This window comes from Jaculus jaculus, chromosome 8 (assembly GCF_020740685.1).
Source record: "Jaculus jaculus isolate mJacJac1 chromosome 8, mJacJac1.mat.Y.cur, whole genome shotgun sequence".
NCBI classification, from domain to species: domain Eukaryota; kingdom Metazoa; phylum Chordata; class Mammalia; order Rodentia; family Dipodidae; genus Jaculus; species Jaculus jaculus.
This window is the reverse complement of record NC_059109.1, coordinates 84,536,800-84,551,079: the sequence shown is the minus strand read 5'-3', so window position 1 is coordinate 84,551,079 and position 14,280 is coordinate 84,536,800. Positions and strand designations below refer to the sequence as shown.

General features: G+C 42.9%; 1 protein-coding gene across 4 annotated transcripts in view; it reads left to right on the top strand.

The window, feature by feature from the left end:
• The window catches only part of Slc23a2 (solute carrier family 23 member 2), a 151,075-nt gene that overhangs the window by 32,241 nt on the left and 104,554 nt on the right, over positions 1 to 14,280 (top strand). Inside the window, exon 1 of one of the 4 annotated variants that reach the window (XM_045156048.1) lies at positions 9,081 to 9,213. The exons of 2 other annotated variants lie outside the window; for them this stretch is intronic. The gene's annotated coding sequence lies outside the window, so the exon portion shown is untranslated. Of the gene's footprint in view, positions 1 to 9,080; positions 9,214 to 13,125; positions 13,228 to 14,280 lie in introns of those variants that run through there. One more of the 4 variants, XM_045156049.1, reaches the window with a different exon arrangement.

The window sequence follows — 14,280 nt, the reverse complement described above, 5'->3', positions numbered from 1 at the left end:
TCCATTCTGGTTTATGATAATCCTTTTCTTTTTCTCTTTCCTTCCTTCTTATTTTTATTTTTTGGATGGGGGGTGATTTTGAGGTAGGGACTCAGTGTAGCCCAGGCTGACTTGGAATTCACTATATAGTCTCAGGGTGGCCTCAAAGACATGGCAATACTCCTCTGCTTCCTGAGTACTGGCCTGATAATCCAGGTATCATTATGATTATTCAATTTTTTTTATTATTGACAGCTTCAATAGTTATAGACAGTAAACCATGATAATTCCTTCCCTGTCCCTGGTATTATTTTGTTTTAGGTTTGCCATGCAGCCTGCAGTTTGGCAGTTCTAAAGCCTTTCTGGGTTTGCATAGTGTTTACTCTGGCCTGTGTTTTGTTTAGATTTATTGTGCTGGTGCTGAGATTCCAGCCAAGAGCCCTTAACTCAGGCCCCTACCCCCTTAAATTTTTTTTTTTTTTTTTTGAGGTGGGATCTCACTGTAGTCCAGGTTGACCTGGAATTCACTATGTAGTCTGAGGGTGGCCTCGAAGTGACGGTGATTCTCCTACCTCTGCCTCCCAAGTGCTGGGATTAAAGGTGTGCGCCACTTTTCTTTCAGTTTACCAGGTTGCTTCTCACCTGAATTAACTGAAAATGTAGATTATGGTATACTACTTTCTCCATGAATGAGGTTGTTTATCAGTTACAGGGTTTGTTTATGTGTTTGGGTGAGGAGATTCACTTATGCATGCCAGAGAGAGAGAGAGAGCGCGCGAGAGAGATATCAAGGTTTCAGAAGCTTAACATGCAATCTGAGCATGAGTACCACCATGTGTGTTCTGAAATAGTGTTAAATAGTGTTTTTCTTGCCTCATTTCCTGGAATCTTCTTTCCTTGTTTTTTTTTTTTTTTTTTTTTGAGGTAGGGTCTCACTGTAGCTCAGGCTGACCTAGAATTCACTATGTAGTCACAGGGTGACTTCACACTCAACAGCATTTCTCCTGCCTCTGCCTCCCAAGTGCTGGAATTAAAGGCCTGGATAGTTTTCTCTTTCTCGTTTTCTTCTGTCAGTTTTAGGTTTCTCATTGCCTGGAAAATGCTTCTCATCTGGTTCAGCAAGTAAGTTGATTCTTGCCCCCATCCATGAGCAGGAAAAGTCCTCTTAATATATATATATATTTATATATTTTTAGCAGTTTTCTTCTATATCCTAGAATCACAGATATGTTCGTGTCTAGAGTTTGTTTGCAGTGGTTGGAGGCCATGGTGCCCCCCCTTAAATAAATAAATATTTAGATTGCAGCCTGAGAAGATGTCTCAACTATTAAAGGTGTTTGTAAAGCCTGCTGGCCCAGGTTGAATTCTCAAGCCACTTACCTAAGCCATATACAAAAGTGGTGCAAGCGTCTAATGTTTATTTGCAGTGCTAAGTGGCCCAGATATGCCCATACATATGCACATGTATGTATATATACAAATATATTATTTTTAATTTTTCAGCATGTATTTGCATATGTGACTGCATGCATGCGGCACACCAGGGTCTCTTGCTATACACACAGGAACCCCAGACACATGTCACTTTCTGTTCAGCTTTACACAGGTACTGGGCAGTCATACCCAGGCCAGCAAGCTTTATAAGCAAGTGCCTTTAACAGCTAAGCCATCACCCTAGCCCCAGGTGCATGGTGGTTGGGGTGGGGGGAGAGGCAGTAAGAGAGTATGTGTGCATCAGGGCCTGTTGCCACTACAAACTCCAGATGTGTGTACCACTTTCTGTATGTGGCTTTATGTAGGTATTGGGGAATCAAACCTATGCCAGCAAGCTTTCTAAACAAGTACCTTTAACTGCCCAGCTACCTCCCCAGCTCAGAGTAAAATATACTTAATTTTCTTTCTTTTTTTTTTGGTTTTTCGAGACAGGGTCTCACTCTAGACCAGGCTGACCTGGAATTCACTATGGAGTCTCAGGGTGGCCTCGAACACATAGCAATCCTCCTACCTCTGCCTCCTGAGTGCTGGGATTAAAGGTGTGTGCCACCAAGCCCGGCTTCTTAATTTTCTTTTTAAAAAATATTTATTTATGCATTTATTTATGTATTTGAGAGAGAGAGACAGACAGACAGGGGCAGAAACAGAGGCAGAGGTAGATAGAGAGAATGGGCATATCAGGGCCTCCAGCCACTGCAAATGAACTCCAGGTCAGCCTGGACAAGAGTGAGACCCTACCTCGAAAAACCAAAAAAAAAAAGAAAAAAAAAAAAGAAAATAAGTTGGAGCCGGGCGTGGTGGCGCACGCCTTTAATCCCAGCACGCACTCGGGAGACAGAGGTAGGAGGATCGCAGTGAGTTCAAGGCCACCCTGAGACTCCATAGCGAATTCCAGGTCAGCCTGAACTAGAGTGAGACCCTACCTCGAAAAACCAAAAAAAAAAAAAAAAAAAGAAAAGAAAAGAAAATAAGTTGGGCATGATGGCTCATGCCTTTAATCCCAGCCCTGGATTTTTTTTTTGTTTTATTTCTGGAAAATGTATGTTAAAACCTTTTGAGGGCTGAAAAAATGGCCCAACTGTTAAAAGTGCTTGCTTGCAAAGCCTAAAGGCCTGGGTTCCATTCCCCAGTGCCCATGTAAAGCCAGATGCACAAAGTGACATATGTGTCTGGACTATGTTTGCAGTGTCAGGGGCCTCTGACACTTTCTCAAATAAATAAAAATATTTAAAAATAAAACCTTTGCAGTGAAGTCTTATGTCTTTATTTTAATAAGACTTTTCGCCCTATGTGTGTGGGTCTTTTTATCCCCTCTTCCAGGTTTTAGCTAAGATTCAAGTTGAGGATGTTTGTTCCATTACTAAAGACAGAAGTGTGAAACCTACATGTGTAGGGCAACATTGCCTTATAGAGCAAGCTCTTTTTCTTTTTCTTTTTTCTTTTTTTTTTTTCAAGGTAGGGTCTCACTCTGGTCCAGGCTGACCTGGAATTAACTATGTAGTCTCAGGGTGGCCTTGAACTCATGGTGATCCTCCTACCTCTGCCTCCTGAGTCCTGGGATTAAAGGCATGCGTCACCACGCCCGGCAGCAAGCTCTTTTTCATCCAGTAGATAATAACCTTACTGTAGTCTCCCCTCCAAGCGTGTTCTGAGGTGATTGATTCTGGCCTCCTGTAAAGTGCTGGCTCCCGTTGACCCTCTGTCCCACTGCCTTGTGCTGGACAGGGCACATGGAGATGTGTCTTGAGTTAGACGAGCCGTATTCATGGTGGGCTTACTTGGAGAGTTGACTGCACAGTGGTTTTCTTGCTCAGTTGGAGTAAATTCTGGCCCATACTTGCAACACACATTCCCAGTCATATCTTGAGATGATGGGTCAGTGGCCAGCTTTTAAAAAGGATTGCCAAAAAGCCAATTTAACAAGTCCTATAACCAAGGCAGGCAGTAAGTTTTTTCATCTCACCCAGATGCGCTCACCCTTTACCATGAACCTTCCATTCCTCTATTCCATCCCTCTGGAGCAAAATTACTTCTTCCCTTCCCACAGAGCACCCCAGGTTTGAAATAGATGCTGATCCATTTCCTTTCAAAAAATTGGTACCTGGGTTTATTCAGGCCTGTTACCTTTTCATTCAGATGTTTTCCAAATGTCAGATGTTTTTGTTTCTGAATACGCACATTATACTTTTCTGAATTCTGGAATGTGCATGGGGCTGGAGGCATGGCTCGGTAGTACAAGGATTGCCTACTGTGCCTAAGACCCCAGGTTGGAGCCCTGGCACCACCCGAGGAAATAAAAAGCTTATTGTTAATAGGAAAAGCTATCAGATTTCCTTTTTCTTTCTTTTTGCAGTGCTGGGATGAAACCTGGGCCCTCACCTATGCTAGGCAACTACAGATTTATTTAAAAAATCTTTTTGTCCTTCTCTGTGTTGGGTGTAGTATGGACTGCTCTATCTAACAAAATAATGGAACAAGCTTCTCTCTCACATATTAGGCTATGTTTTCTATTTTCTTACAAAATTATTTATGGGCTGGAGAAATGGGTTAGTAGTTGAAGCACTTGCCTATGAAGCCTGAGGATCCAGGTTCAATTCCTCAGTACCCACATAAGCCAGATGCACCAGTGGCGCATGTGTCTGGAGTTGGTTTGCAGTGGCTGGAGGCCCTGGCACACCCACTGTTTTTCTGTGTCTGCCTCTTTCTATCTAACTCTCTTAAATAAATAAATAAAATACATATTTTTTGTTTATTTATTTGAGAGAGAGAGGCAGAGAAAGAGAGAAGGGGGCATGCCTGGGCCTCCAACTTCTACAAATAAACTACAGATCCACCTTGTGCATCTAGCTTACATTGATACTGGAGAACTGAACCTGGGTCCTTAGGCTTTACAGGCAAGCACCTTAACCATTGAGCCATCTCTCTAACCCATGATTTCTAGTTTTAAAAATATGTATGGTTCTTGCAGCCAGTAGGAAGGCACGTAAGAAGGGGAAGGCCAGCTTTTCACTTTGAATCAGTCCCATTGGCTAAAATTCAGCACATATATATAGCTGAAAAACAGGCTGTGAAATGTAGGCTTTTGTAGTTGTCACTTGCCCAGTTTAAGATTGAAGGTTTTTTTTTTGCAATTATTTAATATAGCTTTAATTTGTTTAACTTTGGTAAATGTAGACAGGGATGGTTTCAACACAAAGTCTGGATTATTTTAGTCACAATCCAATAGTTAACATGATTCTGATGAATAGCCTTATCTTAAACATATCTACCCTCTACACAAACCCATCCATAGAAACCCATGAACACATCTGAGTTTTCCACAAATCTAGGATTTAGATTTCATACTCTTGACACACTTTACAATTACCTTTTTTTTTTCCCCCCCCATGTAAGGTGTCACTAGCTCAGGTTGACCACCATACCTGGCTTTAAATGCCATTTTTTTTTTTTTGACAATTATCAATTTGCTGCAGATGCCACAGGAGATAAAATTCATGCAATTGCACAGGTTTCCTCCCCTCCCCCCAGGTAGAGTTTCATTCTAGGCCAGGCTGACTTATGTATTCTTAGGGTGGCCTTGAACTCATAGTGATCCTCCTACATCTCTCTCACAAATGCTGGGATTAAAGGTATCTGCCACCACACCCGGTTACACAGGTTCTTTTTAAAAAATTTTTAAAATTTTATTTTTATTTATTTATTTGAGAGAGAGAGAGAGAGAGAGACAGAGACAGAGACAGAGACAGAACTAGCCAGGTTGGGTACGGGGAGGAAGAGAATGGGTACACCAGGACCTCTAGCCACTGCTAATGAACTCCAGATACATGCGCCCTTTTGTGCTTCTGTCTTATGTGGGTCCTGGAGAGTCGAACCTGGGTCCTTTGCCTTTGCAGCCAAGCACCTTAAATGCTAAGCCATCTTTGCAGCCATATGTAGGTTCTTTCTTTTTTTTTTCTTTCAAAAATTTTTTTAAATTTACAACTTCCGTGATTATAAAAAAAATTCCATGGTAATACTCTCTCTCCCCTCACTTTCCCCTTTGAAACTCTACTCTTTATCATGTCCCCTCCCCCTCTTAATCAGTCTCTCTTTTATTTTGATGTCATGATCTTTTCCTCCTCTTATGATGGTCTTGTGTAGGTAGTGTCAGGCACTGTGAGGTCATGGATATCCAGACCATTTTATGTCTGGAGGGAGCACATTGTAAGGAGTCCTACCCTTCTTTTGGCTCTTACATTCTTTCAGCCACCTCTTCCACAGTGGACCCTGAGCCTTGGAAGGTGTGATAGAGATATTGCAGTACTGAGCACTCCAGTCACTTCTACACAGGTTCTTTTTAAAGTAAATTCATTATTTGATAGCTCAGTGCATTCTAGGGTACACTTAAAATCCAAAATGAAACAAATGCCAATATTTTAAAATATATTCATTTTTATTTGTTTATTTGAGAAACAGACAGAGAGACAAAGAGCCAGTTAGAGAGAGAATGGGCGCGCCAGGGCTTCCAGCCGCTGCAAATGAACTCCAGATGTATGACCACCTTGTGCATCTGGCTTACATGGGTCCTGGGGAACTGGGCCTCGAACTGAGGTCCTTAGGGTTCACAGGCAAGCAGTTAACTGCTAATCCATCTCTCCAGCCCAACAAATGCCAATTTTATCATGAATTAATACTTACTGTCTTGATGCTAAGCAGATTTGAGTTTCTTTTTGTCTGTTCTGATTCAGATGCCTATAAACTCATTTACCTTAAATGTCCTGTGTAATAAAAAACAAGGTATTTATTTTCTTGGCACTGAATAAGAGACAGTCAAAGGATCAAGATGGGTATGTTCTTTTTTTTTTATTTTTATTTATTTATTTGAGAGAGACAGACACAGAGAGAAAGACAGGTAGAGGGAGAGAGAGAGAATGGGCGCGCCAGGGCTTCCAGCCTCTGCAAACGAACTCCAGATGCGCGCGCCCTCTTGTGCATCTGGCTAACGTGGGACCTGGGGAACCGAGCCTCGAACCGGGGTCCTTAGGCTTCACAGGCAAGCGCTTAACCGCTAAGCCATCTCTCCAGCCCAAGATGGGTATGTTCTTGATGACTCCAAGTCGTCATCTTGAGCAGAATATTCATAGTCTGCATTTTCAACTAATTCATTGTCTATCTCATTACTTTCTGCACTATAATCAACAACTTCTCTTCCCCTTCCCTCCCCTCCCCTTTCCCTTCTCTCCCCTCCTCTCCCCTCCCCTTATCTTTCTTTCTTCCTCTCCCCTTCCTCTCCCCTCTCCTCTCCTTCTCTCCCCTCCCCTTCTCTGCCTTCCCCTTCCCTTCCCCTCCCCTCCTCTCTCCTTTTCCTCCCCTCCTCTCCCTCCTCTTTTCCTCCCCTCCTTCTCCTTCTTCTTTCTTCCCCTTCTTCCCCTTTCCCCTTTCTTCCTTTTCCTTTCTCTTCCCCCTTCCCCTCCCCTTCCTTTCCCTCCCCTCCTCTCTTCCTCATCTCTTAATTTTGATTGGTTTTTGGAGGTAGGGTCTTACTCTATCCCAGGCTGACCTGGAATTTACTGTGTTGTCTTAGGGTGGCCCTGAACTCATGGCAGTCCTCCTACCTCTGCCTGGCAGATGCTGGGATTAGAGATATGTGCCACCATGCCTGGCTTTGTAATCTTCTTCAAGGAATCGAGGTGCATCTTCACCTAAATAGTAAGTGGTAAGGCTAGTTACTTCACAGCTTTATTCAGTTATTTTCTAAGTTAGGAAGGCTGGGGGGGGGGGCAGATTATATTCCACTGCAGTCAGTCTTTTCAAATGTAATAAACCAATACCATTTTTTTTTTTTTCTCCAAGGTAGGCTCATTCTAGCTCAGGTTGACCTGGATTTATTTTGTAGTCTCAAGGTGGCCTTGAACTCAAAGCGATCCTCCTACCTCTTCCTCCTGAGTGCTGGGATTAAAGGCGTGTGCCACTACGCCTGGCACCAATACAAATTTTGCTTCCATCTTTTCCAATCTGTAAACCCTTGTATTTCTCCTGATCCCAGCCACATAAAGTACCACATGGTGTAGCTTCTCAGAACTTATATTTTCTGCCAAACTTTAACATGTGCTAGTGATTCTTTATACTTTTCCACCACAAAGCTATAACTGCTCATGCAAAGTGCTGGGGCGATGTGACTCAGTGCCTGTATCCTATGTCTTCAGTCACATGATGTTGCTTTATCACTGGTTTGCCACACTGTCTCTTTGGTACTGCAGCCATGTGTGAACATTTTCTTCTTTAGGGAATGGTCTTGATAATCAAAATAAACCAGAGGTATATGCTTCACTGCAGCCAGGTACCATAGTAGTCCCTTTGCATGTTAAATTGTGGGATGTAAATCTGGATTTGGACTTGGCCACTGTCTGTTTAAATCCTCTTTTGAATTTATTAATCATGACATTAAGAATTGAACTGCAGCCAGGCATAGTGGCGCACACTCTTAATCCCAGCACTCAGGAGGCAAAGGTAGGAGGAGCACCAAGAGTTTGAGGCCACCCAGTGACTACACAGTGAATTCTAGGTCAGCCTGGACTAGAGTGAGACCCTACCCCAAAACAAAACAAAACAAAACAAAATGAAAAACAACAAAAAAAGGAAAATTAAAAAAAAAAAAAAGAAAGAATTGAACTGCTCATCTAATACAATGGAAGGGCCAGAAGTAAACCTTAGTAGATGTTACTTCATGCTGGGTAGTATATGGGTACTTTTAAAAAAAAAGTTTGTATTTTTTTTTAATTGGCAGAGAAATAGGCAGATAGAGAGAATGGACGTGCCACTGCCTCTAGCCAGTGCAAACTCTAGATGTATGCATCACCTTGTGTATATGGGTTTATGTAGGTACTGGGGAATTGAACCTGGGTCCTTGGCTTTGCAGGCAAGTGTCTTAACCACTAAGCATTCTTTCCAGCTATACTTTTTGTTTGTTTTCTGGCTTCCCTGCAGTGTTGTATTCCAGTGGGGTCTTTTGTTAACTATTATTTCTTGGTAGACAGACCCACTCTCTACCTGTAGTGTCTTTTGCTATCCTTTTCCATTCCTTGAGTCTGGGTCTTTTTTCTTGTGTATTACAACATACAGAGCAGTCTTTCTGTAATTGGGTTGTCATTTCTAGTTCTAGGTGTACTGAGCGTTCTCATTGGTTTTGGTGTGATGTAGGGGTTCTTTTTGAGGGCTTTTCTATGTCTAATGTGCTGTGTTTTATTAAAACTATTTACAGAGTTTTATCAAATGCTCTTTTGGTTTCTGTTGATCTCAGAATTTTTTTGCCTCCTTCCACTTGTTGGTGGAAGTTACAGTATGTATTACTAGCTTTTCTTTTTGTTATATACCTTGTTGGTGTCAGGATTTACTTTGGTGACACATACCAGTAATCTCAGCACTCAGAGGCTTAGGCAGCAGGTCTGGCTTTGGAGGTTGGCATTGTTTTGAGAATAAATTTTCCTCCTGTTCTTCTTTTCCTTTTCTTCCTTCACTCCCTCTTCCTCCTCTTTCCCTCTTCTGCCTCCACATCTTTCCTTCTCCTCCTCTTCCTTCACTAATCCCTTCCCCCCCATCTTTTTTCTTTTCACAGTGCTTGGATGCTAGGAAAATATTTTAACCCTGAGCTACCTCCCAGCCCAAGAGCCTTTTTGCCCTTTGGAAGGCTGGGTCTCACTGTGTTTCCCAGTCTGGCTTCAAATCCGTGATACTTCTGCTTCCTGAGTGCTGGGATTACAGGTTTGTACCATCACACCTAGGCTTTCCAAGAGTATTTTTTCCTTTAAAATGTTTTCTTTAGCATGTACTGATTATACATAATAATGGTTTCATTATGAGCTTCTCCCCATCCATGACAGAATGTTGATGTGCCCAATCTTGTGTAGCTCTTACGCAGTAAGCACAGCTTCTGTGAGTTCAAGAGTGCAACAGCTACATCATGCCCAAAAGTCGGTGTTCCATACCATTTTCCCTTTCCTTCTGCTGCCAACACTCTTTCACCCTTTCTTCCACAGTAGCTCCTGTGCCTTAGAGGGGGTTATAAAGATGTCCCACGTGTGGCCGAGCATCCAACAGTCACTCTCAGCATATTGACTATGAGTCCATTTAGCTAAACAATAATAGTAGCTTCTCTATTAGGGCTTAAGACCTACACAACCACCCCCTCCCCCTTGGGTCTCACTCTAGCTCAGCTGACCTAGAATTTACTCTGTAGTCTCAGGGTGGCCTTGAACTCATGGTGATCCTCCTACCTCTACCTCCTGAGTGTTGGGATTAAAGGTGTGCATCACCATTCCTGGTGGAACCTGGTGAGACCCTGCCTCCAACAACACCCCCCCACCCAATTTTTTACTTATTTGAGAAAGTTACACATAGAGAAAGTGAGACACAGAGAGTAAGCATGGGCACACATGCCAGGGCTTTCTGCCTCTGCAGACAAACTCCAGACACATGCGCCACTCTATGCATCTGGCTTTACATGGGTACTGTGGAATTGAACCCAGGCCATCAAGTTTTGTGAGCATGTGCCTTTAACCACTGAGCCATCTCTCCAGTCCCAGCTGTGGTCTTTGAAAACTTGAAACATATCATTCGTTTGGATTTTCAAGTTATTGTTGAGAAATCAACTATTATTCTGATGGGCCTGCCTTTATTTATTTATTTTTTCTTTTTATTTCTCCAGATGCATGTGCTACCAAGCATCTGGCTTATGTGGGTCATGGGGAATCAAACTTGGGTCCTTTGGCTTTGCAGGCAAGTGCTTAAGCTGCTAAGCCATCTCTCAAGCCTGCGTCTGCATATATATGTATATTTTAAATTTTTATTTATTTGACAGAGAAAGAGGGAGAAAGAGAGAGAATGGATGCAGCAGGGCCTCCAGCCATTACAAACGAACTCCAGACATGTGCACCCCCTTGTGCATCTGGCTAATGTGGGTCCTGGGGAATTGAAAAACCAGGGTTCTTTGGCTTTGCAGGCAAACACCTTAACTGCTAAGCCATCTCCCTAGTCCCTGCCTTTATATTTTTGCCAGACATGATAGGAGAATCACTGTGAGTTTAAGGTAACCTGGGACTACAGAGTAAGTTCCAAGTCAGCCTGGGATAGACTGAGACCCTACCTTGAAAAACAAGGAAACAAAACAAAAAAGACATTATCTATCTGTCTGTCTATCGATCTATAAATGAATGAGAGAAAGTGAGTATAGGTGTGCAAGGGCCTTCTGCCACTTCTTGTACCTTTTTTTTAATGGTAAGATAAAATGTTTCTGTAGAGGGACATAAACAATCTAATTTCAGACTAATGCATTCTCAAATAAAAAAGGTGACCCCATAAACTCATATATTTTGGATGCTAGGTCCTCAGCTGATGGCAATTTGGAAATTGGAGCCTCCTGGAGGAGATGTGTTACTAGTGGTGGGTTTATGGGTGTTATAGCCACCTTCTTTTTGCCAGTGTTTGGCTCACCCTCCTGCTATTTGCCAACTGCTTTGGCAGAGGTGATGTCCAAGCCTTAGCTCATTCCATCATTTACCGTGCCATGTGGAGTTTCCTCCTGAGTCTGTAAGCCAAAATAAACTTTTTTTCCCCCCACAAGCTGCTTTTGCTCAGGTACTTTGTGTGATCAACAGGAAGTTAACTATAAAAATCCAGGATGAAGGAGCCTCGCGTGGTGGCGCACACCTTTAATCCCAACAGAGGTAGGAGGATTGCCATGAGTTCGAGGCCACCCTGAGACTACATAGTGAATTGCAGGTCAGCCTGGGCCAGAGTGAGACCCCACTTCCAGGGGAAAAAAAATTCCAGGATGAAGCCATGTGTGGTGGCACACACCTTTAATCCCAGCACTTGGGAGGCAAAGGTAGGAGGATCTCATGGATTCGAGGCCACCCTGAGACTACATAGTGCATTCCAGGTCAGCTTGGGCCGAGTCATCTCTCTAATCGCCAATCCTGATTTTTAAAAACATTTTGTATTTTATTGAGATATATTTCACATACTTACTATTTTATGGTAGTAATTCATTCAGTGTCTTTCATTATTTTCACACTGCTGTGCAACTATAAGTACATAATCTAATTTTAGAACATTTTCCTTAGTTCACAAAGAAACTCTAAACCATCCACAGTTATTGCCCATTTCCACCACAACCCCTAGCAGTTAAGGCATTAAGAAGCACTGCCTGGTGAGGAAGCCCTGATAAGTCAGTCATGCCTGGTGTTCTCTACTGTTACCTCATCAGCTCTCATCTCTGAGCTGTTGCCTTTCTGTGCTTTTTATTTTCTGTCTGTTTCTCAAACCTGTCCTTCCCCTTCGTTTCAGTTTTCTACAGTTTCATTTCTCCAATTTGTTTTCTGTTCCTGCTGTGAGTTCCCCCCACCCCCGCTTGTTGTCCTGTGATCTTAGTCCATTTTCATCATATAATTTTTTTTTTTTAAAGAAAACTTATGGGCTTGGTGGTACACACCTTTAATCCCTGCACTTGGGAGGCAGAAGTAGGAGGATTGCTGTGAGTTTGAGGCCACCCTGAGACTACATGGTGAATTCCAGGTCAGCCTGGGCTAAAGCAACACTCTACCTCCATAAACAGAATGAAACAAAATACTAACTTTCTTTATTCCTGTATTCTAACTTTCTTAAAGTATCTTTTGGTCCTGTAGTATACCCTCTCTGAGGTTGGGGGCGCATCTTGACCTGAGCTTTTGGAGGACTTTTCTCCACTTTCTGGTGTGTCTTCTCCCACTGGTGAACTACTTCCTCTAGATTTTCAGTGTGAGCAGCACTTTTGGCAGACTTCCTCCTGCAGTTGCCCTGTTTCCTCTCCCTTTCTCTCAGAGACCCTCTTTCCAGGCATGCCTGGCTGCTGTTGCTGCTGGCAGAGCCCCACCTGCTGCCCCGGCTGTCACCTGAGCCTCGCGGCTCCTGTGAGGATTTGGGAAGTATAGTCTGGTGTAAGGAGGTGAAAGCAGTACATTGTACATTGAGAGGTTGAGGGTACCCCCTGCCCTGTGGCCTGGAGTCAGGACTCAGAGGACAGGCTGGCTACAAGGGCAGCTTCTTCTCTGTCACTGTTAAACTCAGCGTGTCCTTGCCCTTTCTGTGTCTTCAGGACACTTCCATCTTTTGGGCACTTTGTACCTGGAATCTGCCTACTAGATATCTGGGCTCCAGCAGTTAGCTCAATATTACAATTTTTGCTTTGCTTACCATTTAACCAAGGAATCTACCTTGGTATTGCTGAAGTTCTTTGAGCTTTGAGAACAATTATTCCTGGGCTCCTGATTGGGGGAAAAGAAAAATTACTGGGAAGTAAAATTGATCCCCCCCTTCCACCATGCTAGGGTATACAGCTAGGGTATACTTGCTCGTCTGAACTGTTTGGAAAGGTAGGTTTTTAATTCCCTTCTTTGTTTGGGTTTGAGAAATACAATCCCAGCAGCTGCTGGAGTTCAACAATGGAACATCCAGACCGCCTTGTGGAAACCTGCTGCAGATAGATGCCAAGACATAGAGACCTGCAGTAACCGTTTGTTACCAGGCGGTGGCTGTTGTGTAACACAAATGGCATTTCTGATGAGGTCGTGGAGCTGGTTATACAATTTTGACCAGCTTGTGTGGGTTATAAAAGCCGAAATTGCTTCAGTACCTACAAGAGTCTCATGCTGCACACCAGGATAGGCACAGCAGTGAGGTGGTGTGTCACGCACGGCTTCAAAGACACTTTTGTGGACAGGGTGAGATTTCGTGCTGAAGGTATGGCCATTTCTGGATTTAACCGTGTGCTTTGGATGATGAGCTCTGAGGCTTCCTGGCTGATTCCTATCTATGTATTTGTATGTGTCTAGGTCTGTTTTCTGTGTGTGTGTGTGTTTCTGCGTGTGTATCAATGACCATATATATATCTGGTTTCCTGCCGATGTATCTGCTTCTGCCAGTGTATATATCTGTAACTGTGTAGGTGGATGAGAAGTCTGTGGTTCAAGCTTACCTAGCTGGGTTACCAAAGAATCTCAAGTCGTCTTCAGTGTTATGAGACACTACTTAAATATTGTTAATAGAATGTTAACATTTCTGTACTTCTTAGAAGGCAGTGCCCTTTATTGAACATGTGAAAGAGGAACAGTACAATCCCTGCTGCAGTAATTAAAGTGCCAGAGTCCATGTTTCCAGTGGATATTTGTTTTATTTTTGGAGTCAAGTCCAGCCTTGGGACTGACAAAGCTCTGTGTGTTCTCTTTTTCATTATCCTTGATATAGCATTCCAGCAAGTACAAAAAGCAAAAGGGTATATAGATAAAAGAAATTCCATGGGCTGGAGAGACGGCTTAGCGGTTAAGCACTTGCCTGTGAAGCCTAAGGACCCCGGTTCGAGGCTCGGTTCCCCAGGTCCCACGTTAGCCAGATGCACAAGGGGGCGCACGCGTCTGGAGTTCGTTTGCAGTGGCTGGATGCCCTGGCGTGCCCATTCTCTCTCTCTCTCTCTTTGTGCCTCTTTCTCTCTTTCTCTCTCTGTTGCTCTCAAATAAATAAAAATAAAAAAAAAAAAAGAAATTCCATAGAGGGATGGGGCCCCTTTTATAGCTGAGTACTTGCATCTTTTTAATTCTTGTAAGGTTTTTGGATAAGAAAAAAATATACACACACACACATATATGTGTATATATATATATATATATATATATATATATATATACACATATGTATTTATATATAAATGTTTTAAATATATTTTATCTATTTGAGAGAGAGAAAGAGACACACAGAGAGAGAGAAGGAATGGTCACACCAGGGTCTCTAGCCACTGCA